Source organism: Sphaerodactylus townsendi, linkage group LG05 (genome assembly GCF_021028975.2).
Source record: "Sphaerodactylus townsendi isolate TG3544 linkage group LG05, MPM_Stown_v2.3, whole genome shotgun sequence".
Classification (NCBI taxonomy): Eukaryota; Metazoa; Chordata; class Lepidosauria; order Squamata; family Sphaerodactylidae; genus Sphaerodactylus; species Sphaerodactylus townsendi.
Genome location: NC_059429.1, coordinates 2566860 through 2575360, shown reverse-complemented (window position 1 = coordinate 2575360; position 8501 = coordinate 2566860).

Sequence of the window (8501 nt, the reverse complement as noted above, 5' to 3'; positions counted from 1 at the left end):
GGGGGGGGGGGTGTCTGACGGCGGCGAGAACAGACGGAAAGGTGACCCTTCCCCTTCTCAAACAGTTCCCCCCTTTTAAAATCTGCCTAACCAACAGGGTTAAACTAACACAGCCCCAGGAGCTGATCCCATCATTAAAACAATCCGATTAGTTGTTCACTTAACAGTCCCCTCCGCGCGATCTCCTGGGTGGAAGTCGGAGTCGGTGCAGGGAAAGGAGGGAAAACCAGGAAGCCGGTCGAAAAACCGAGTCAAGTCCAGGACGAGGCACGGAAAGCCCGATTGCCTGGCTGTAGATTGATTTGGCGCTCTAAATCTGATGGACATCTTAAATTCAGTTAAATTCAGTTTCGGGAGTGGACGGGTCTTCCTGCTTCCCGCCGGACCAAAGGGGCCAGGCCAAGGGACAGAGGACGGGCGGTGCCTTAAAACGGAGCCAGCTTTTGCTGCAGGCTGCAGGCTGCAGTCTTGGCCCTTTGGCTTGTGCCGCCTCAAAGGGGTCAAAGACCTGCTGGGGGGCGACGGACGAAATAATGTCTTGCACAAAAACCTCAAGGCGCTCAACCTGGGACTTGATGGAGCAGATTTTTCACACGTGCGCCCTCGCACACACAGGGGCCAAGAAGGACCGTCCGAATATATTTTAGAGTCCTTTTGAACGATGAATAGACCGGATCTGCACGCAGAAGCCTTGTTTTCCACCTCTTGTTCTTTGCAGAGTACTTTGCACAATGACAGGTGTACCGTTTACAGGACGGCGTGTGATTGACTGCAAATCACCACACTAACTCCGTTGTCTGTAAAATAAAAGAATGGGGTGATGCGTACAAAATATAACAGGGCCGCACGTCGCCTTTCACTCCACTTTCGTGAAGTTGAGACTGGAGTTCCCATGCCTGTGAGCAGAGACGACTTTTCACTCAGTTGCGCTGCTGTACGGTACACTACGGTACAGCCTGTACCCACTTGGCTGAAACGTGTCTGCTCAGACCGTAGTTTGCAGTGACACAGATGAACTCCGTTGTCTCTTTACTTTCTCTCTCAATTAAGAAAGAAACCGGGATAAGACATGACTGGTCCCTCGATCATCCACTTCGGCCTGCGATTTAAAATCCAGAGCTCCATCTCCTGGCCAAATGGTAGAATAGTTTCATTTAGGGAGCAATATTTTGAAACTGAAATTCAAAGTGTGTGTCCCGTGTACAAATCTCCCTGTGAGCCACGTTCTGAAACAGAACATCCTGATATCAAAGGCAAGGATGTGGCATGTTCTACAATTAGGCCTTAGATGTCTTGGTTCAGCTCCTGCTGGGACTGAATTACACTGTTGATCCCAATAGTGAACCTGATATCCCACCTCCAAATCCTAGGGCTGATAAAAGAAACCACTGCAAAGAAGATGGTATTGTTTATTGATCTTCATTTATAGTTCACTTTGCTTGCTGAAATCCAAAGTGGATGACAGTTTATAAAAACAGTAAAAATATACAACACTGCCATATGCAAAAATGCTATAGAAACCAGATGACAAAGTAGTACACAGGTGTGCAGAAATGTATTTATTTGTACATAAAAAGACATGTCAATCAATAGCCCTGGGCTACAACTGAATGTCACAGTTAAGGGGAGAGGGGTGTGTTAACCTGCTCCAGCCTTAATGGTTCAAGATATCCTGAAGGAGACCATTATACAGGGGACAATCAGTCAACTTTTGATTCAACCAAGGGTCTACCATGCTGCTCCTTTGCCTAGGATCCTTACAATTCTCTCAACTAGTTTCCCCGAAGGGACCAGGTATGCAGCCTGAGCTAACTTCTGTTTGACTCTAGAGTGTTTGGCAGCAGCAGGAGCAGCACCAAGGGAACTTCTAGCCAATTCTGCTAGTGAACAGCGATTATTGGTTTCTTCCAGACAAGGACCTGGCCAGCACCATGCAGGCATGACTGGATTATTGTAAGAGGCTCAATGTGGGGCTGTTGCCCAGCCCAAAAGGCCCCATTAGTGTTATTCATGGGTGCACCCCCAAAAATAATTATTCAGCTTACACAAAGTCAAAGGCATGGGACAAGCATTCTAATGATTAAAAATGGGTTTTAAAATATCCAGAGTAGGGTGCCTAATGCTCCAAGAACATTTGATCTCAGGATGTTGGAGGGAAAACATATTTATTCTGTTCCCATCAAAAAGAGAACTCAAGTTCAAATCAAACAATTGATCAAAGGCATTCTCTACATGGGATCAGTTCAACAGGCGCTGGGTACACCAGCAGCACATTGGAAGCTCATACTTTCTTGGCCCTAAAGCGTGACAAATATTTTGCAAGAGAAATAATCCAAGGTATCGGAATGGCCTTTGCTAATGTGGTTCCTGGAACACGATAATCAAACCAGGAAGGACCATTTTGTCTTTACTCTGATACCATCAATACCCAGGGCTACCTCAAACAGCGTTCATCCCAAACCCCACCAATGTCAGTCTCCAAAGTCCCGAGATTATTATTGGATCCCAAGAGATCCAGGTATTAAACCAACAGCAGTTCTTCACAATTGACACCAAGGTAAATTCAGGTGCACAAGAGAGCCCTCCCAAACCCTCTGTTCCCATCTAAAACTACCCTTCAGTCACAGTGAATTCTGCAGCATCAGATCCTTCCTCTTTTAGACAGAGTATGATTTGTCTTTCTCTGTATCTTTTGTATTCTCCAGTGTACTGTTTCATGTCCTTGTTTGACCGGTTTGTCCTACGATAGCCAGCTTCTTCTTACTGCATTCTCATCACTATCCTCCCCTTCATCATTCCCTCCCTCCACCCTTCACAACCGTACCCCTCATCATTACCATTCTCATAAGATCTGTTCCCATCTACCCCACCTCACCAGCTGGCCCTATGTCAAGCAATTCACCACCTGTGCTTTCTGGGGTGGTTTGCTCTAGACTGGCTAAGCATCATAAATTGAAGATCATAATTTGAATCTACACATAACTTTGGGAATTTAGCTTAAAGCAACACAACTATGCACTAGACTAGGATAAACTGATTGTTTTTATTTGGTTCCTGTAGAACATCAGCCTACCATTTCAATTTTCCTTGCTGACTTACTATTTCCAGTCTATATCTTGTAGTATAGGAATCAGCATGGTGTAGTGGTTAAGAGCATTTGAAGAATCGGATTCAATTCCCCACTCCTCCATATGAAGTCGTCTGGATGACCTTGGGTCAGTCACAGTTCTCTCAGAACTCTTTCAACCCACGTGGAGAAAGGCAATGGCAAACCACTTCTGAGCATCTCTTGCCTTGAAAAACCTACAGTCAGCTGTGATTTAACAGCACACACACATTTTGTAAGTGTATTAGTCTGTCTCAGCTACAGCAAGACCCTAGTAGTAGAAGAAGAGTTTGGATTTATACCCCACCTTTCTCTACTGTAAGGAGACTCAAGGTGGCTTACAAGTTCCTTTCCCTTCCTCTCCCCACAACAGACACCTTGTTAGGTTGGTGAGGCTGAGAGAGTTCTGAAGAATTGTGACTAGCCCAAGGTCACCCAGCAGGAATGTAGGAGTGCGGAAACACATCTGGTTCACTAGATAAGTCTCTGCCACTCAGATGGAGGAGTGGGTAATCAAATCTGGTTCTCCAGAACAGAATCCACCTGCTCTTGACCACTACACCACACTGGCTCTCAGTAGCTTCTGAGCCCAGTCCAAAGTACTGGTGACAATCCTCAAACTTTACATGGTCTGAAAACTGTATATCTCAAGGACAGTACTCTTCCCTATGCAGCTGCTTGCCTGCCAAATGGCATGGAGGACGCTTTTTATGGTGCCCACATTGTAGAATATTCTGCCAAAGTAAGGCATGCTTGGGTACATCGTGGAAGATGGACTCTTTCAGGAAGTGTTTCTTGCTAGCTAATAATGGTTGGGACAGGCATTGTGCTCTTGGGACTGAAATGAACATGTTGGTTGTGCTAGTTTTATGCTGGTCGAGTTAGTTCTTTTTTGTGTGGGGAGAATGTTTTTCTTGTAATTTATTTTTACTGTGCCATATATTACTTTTGGTGTAGATAATATGATATATCCCATTCTAAAATAAATAATAGCGACATGTATGTAATAGTCAGTGACGGTAGCTCACTGTGCATTGACTGAACATGTGGAGGGAAAGCGTGGGCATGAGCATGCTGCCCATGTTCCTGCCACCATGAGCATGTGAGCACAGTTCCTCTTATGCACAGGAAATGACCAAAGATTAGCTCCCTCCCAGTGATCATGAATGTTGCTTTCCGAACACTGCTGATCATGCCAAAGAAGTGTAAATGTAGGCAATGCTTCTGCACTGTGCTCATGAGCTGACAGACTCGGAGGTCGGGTGGGGGGGCAATATGCTCAAGTCCTTTCTCCCTCTCCACATATTCAATCAATGCAAAGAAACATCATGTTTAAGAACTTGTATGTTTCATTACAGTAATATTATGAAAGTGAAATATGACTATTTATTAGAAAAATATTATGGCAATATAAGTGGAGAAAATTGTGAATGTGCCTGCAGATTGGATAGGGATGCCTAATCATGCATATCTTGGCATTTCAGAAAGATATTCCTTTAAGTTCTGCAGCATTAGGAAAGGCAATATTGTTTTTATTCATTAAGATTGCCCTTTAAACTCATTTGTTCCTAACTAAGCCCAGTGGTACCCAATGGAGGTTTTGTTGGGTATGTATGTATATCAGTGGCGGAGCTACCGGGGGTGTATAAGTGTGCGCGTTGCACCGGGCGTACACCTGGGGGGTGGAAAATTGCCCACGGAACCCCCCCTCACGGCACCTCCCCCACTTACCTTATTGAAACAGTGCAGGCTGGAGAAGCACCCTTTTCTCAGCCACCTGCAGAAGCACCAGTGGAAGACGGGACCAAATTCAGAGCTCAGCCAAGCATAAGCGCAGAAGACCCTCGGCCAGGCTCAAGCACAGAAGTCCCTTAGCCTCCCAGATGCAGACCAGATGCAGGGGTCCCCAGACTGTCATGCCCTCTCCCCACTTCTCCTGAGCCCTCTGAGCAGCACCAGAGAAAGCTGTGCAGAAAGATGCAGCGCTTGCTTGGCAGCTCAGCACTGGCTAGGCCTTAGCTATGATGTAGAGTGCTTGCAGGAACTGCCTGATGCGTGAGCCAGCTGGTCTGATGCATAACACTTTTTGTTCTTGGGGTCTGTTGTTCCCAGTCTCTCTCTTTTTTAGTTTTTCATTAAACAAACTGTATTTTTTTTCCTTAACAAAAGATCTAGTGAAAAACTGTGGGAAAAATCAGTCATAATTTAAATCAGGGGGACATAAACTAAGGCTGCAATCTTAAATGCACTTACAAAGATCTAAATCCCATGGAATTCAGTAGGAGTTCCTTCTGTGTATACATTCTTTGAATTGAACTGTCTTACTTTCTCTAAGGCCGTTTCCGCACGGGCAAAATATGACGTCGTCGCAACGGAAAAAGAAGCGTCAGAGCGAGAGCGTTCGCACGCGCAGCGGCGGAGGTGCGCAGTCGCGCCGTCGCGAAAACGCTAAACCGGCGCGAAGACGGTGTATTCAGAAAACGCTTAAAACCACTCTTTTTCCCCATGTGACGCATCGACGCCGCACTCGTGCGAACAGCCGCCACGGAGCTGTCGTCAAAAATGGCGTCGGGCCTGCACGGCTTCGCAAGTGCGCAGGCGCAACATCGCGAGACGCCGCTTCCGCAGCGCTTCCGTGCGAACCGTCACATTTCTGCGGGGCTGCGGACGCCCGCAGCTCCGCCTGTCTGTGTGAACGCTTTTTTTGGGATGCGTCGCAATTTGCGACGTCATCGCGTCGCTGCTTTTGGCCGTGCGGAAACGGCCCAAATTAGGAACTATGACCACATGAGGCAACAAGGTGTGGGTTAAAACAGGAATAATTTATAGTAGATCAGCATCCTCACTACCTTTAAGTGTGATTGCTTCTAATAGGAAGGCTGTTTTTATTCCGGTTGTCAAGGGAAAATCCATCTTGACTCCAGACTTGGCCAGCATTGACTTTGTGTATCCTTTGCTGTAGAAAACTGTGCTGAAAGCTATTTACATTTATTGTCAGTGCTGCTCAAACAACTGAGAGCTTGGTCAATGCTGCTTAGCACAAATGGAGTGCCTTCTCTAATCCACTCACCTACCCAATCCAAGGATGGATTGGCTTGGCAACACCCCTTCAACAACAGGTGTTTCAAGGTGCTCACCCAATAGCCCTGCTTATGCTTTTGCATACCACACTATTCCTGCCACCCTAGTTATATCCTAACCAGTTACATAGACAAGGCCTACAGTTAAGTACTGTTAAACCCTTCTAGGTCCATTGAAGTTCACTGAAGCTTAAGATGGCACTGCCAACTCATTAATCCCAACCCTGGGAATACATTAGAACAGGTGAGACAAAAACCATCTCTATGGCAATTTGTACAGAATTCAAAAAATCCTGTTTTACCTAATAAGGTAACAAGCCAATTCTGCATTAATCAATGGACTGGGTGGGTAACCCAGCATCCCAAAGTACAAAAGATGTAAGAGTCTAATCTGCTTGACTGTTTTAGGCCACACACTGAACCTACATGAGCTTCGTGCTCCAATTAGAATTGATATCATTATTTTCAGCAGAAAATGGACTTCTTTGGATTTCACCATAAGTAATCTTACCAGCTGGTAATATTTACAAGACAATAGAAGAATTTTAAACATTCCAGCATTTAACACAGTGTCTTTTCATGATAAAAAATAAACTGCACAGAGAATGAGAAAGAAAGAAAGAAAGAAAGAAAGAAAGAAAGAAAGAAAGAAAGAAAGAAAGAAAGAAAGAAAGAAAGAAAGAAAGAAAGAAAGAAAGACGTCCAAACTCTCTATTCAGCCTAAATCTTTAGTTCTTGATCCCTTTTGCCTCTAACAATCTGTCGCCTTCTCTGCAGCAAACCCTTCTTGGATTCCCTAGAGAAAAGGTAGCTGTTTAATAGTCTCCACGAACTTTAGTTTGGAAGCAAGCAGCAAAATTTATAGAAGCTTTAAATGCGGGGCTTATAAAAAACACCGGAGGAATGGTCTTTGTGGTTTACGCACTCGTAAACTTTTGCTGATTGCTTCTGGGAAGTTGTCAGGCATTTAACACGGCATTTATCTTACCGCGCAATGAAAACACATCTGCCCGGCGTCTCGTTACCGGGTTTAATTGTGGCGCAGCGACTCCCTCACTGGCCGACCGGGCTGGGCTCCCTCGCGGCCACGACATGCCCCCCCCCCCCGCAGCACTCCCGGGTCTGCGGGGCCAAGGAGGGGACCGCACGAGAGGAGCCCGCAAATCATGCCTCGGGGCCATCATGCCCCACAAACAGTAAAGGCGAAACTTTCCTAGGACTGCCGGGCGCAGCTTCCACTAGCAACTGCGGCCAGCAGGCAGGGAGGAGGCTGGACCGCGAGAATCATGATGCCCCTTCGCAAAAGCAGGACGTGCCAAGCGGCTAAGACTGGCCCGAGGCTGCCCTGCTGTGTTCGGAGAAGGCCAGCGAGTCCTTGGACCGTCAAACCCCACCCCCACCCCCCAATGACACTGAAGACTCACTTGCCACCTCTTCGACTGCAAGCCCAGACCCTGGTTGGGAACAAACTCCAGTGAGTACAGCCGTCCGGAGTTTGTTCCCAACCGGGGACTGGACTTGCTGTCGAAGAGGTGACAAGTGAATACTTCCTATAGGATACAGCTAAGGCTTCAGCGTTTCAGAGCCAGCTTGGTGTAACAGTTAAGAGCTGTAGACTCTAATCTTGAGAACCCGGTTGGATTTCTCATTCCTCCACCTGAACGCCGACTCTTTTCTGATGAACTGGATTTGTTTCCCTCTCCTACACATGAAGTCTGCTGGGTGACCTTGGGCAAGTCACAGTTCTATGAGAGCTCGCTCAGCCCCACCCACCTTAAAAGTATCTGTTGTGGGGAGAAAGGGAAATGAATTTGTAAGCCCCTTTGAGACTCCTGAGGGGAAAGCGAGATATAAAAACCACTTTCTCTTCTTCACGCAGGTTCTCAGCACATCTGCCTGGAACGACATTCTGAATAATAGAAACCCCGTCTAAGCCGTTGCCGGACCATAACGTTAAGTAATGATGATTTGAACCTGTGAAAAGAGGCGCCACAGTTTCTTCATTTGCCTCATGTCACACATGAGGCACCCTCTCAGATACACTTTTCTTAGTTCACACGTTCAGCTGCGAGCTAAGGGGTGAGATACCAGAGCTTGCACGTGTGAACATACTTCTGTGAGAAACTGCTTAAAAACTCCCCCCCCCCCGTGTCCCACAGATCAGTCAATGCCATTCCCATCCTCCTAAAAGCAGTTTTATCCCAAGGAAAATGCTGAGTTGCTATTCTAATGATTTAAGTGGTATTCCAGAGATATGTGACGCGCAGATTGATGTCAATGGAACATTTTTCCAGCATCTACTGTCAAAATAGCAA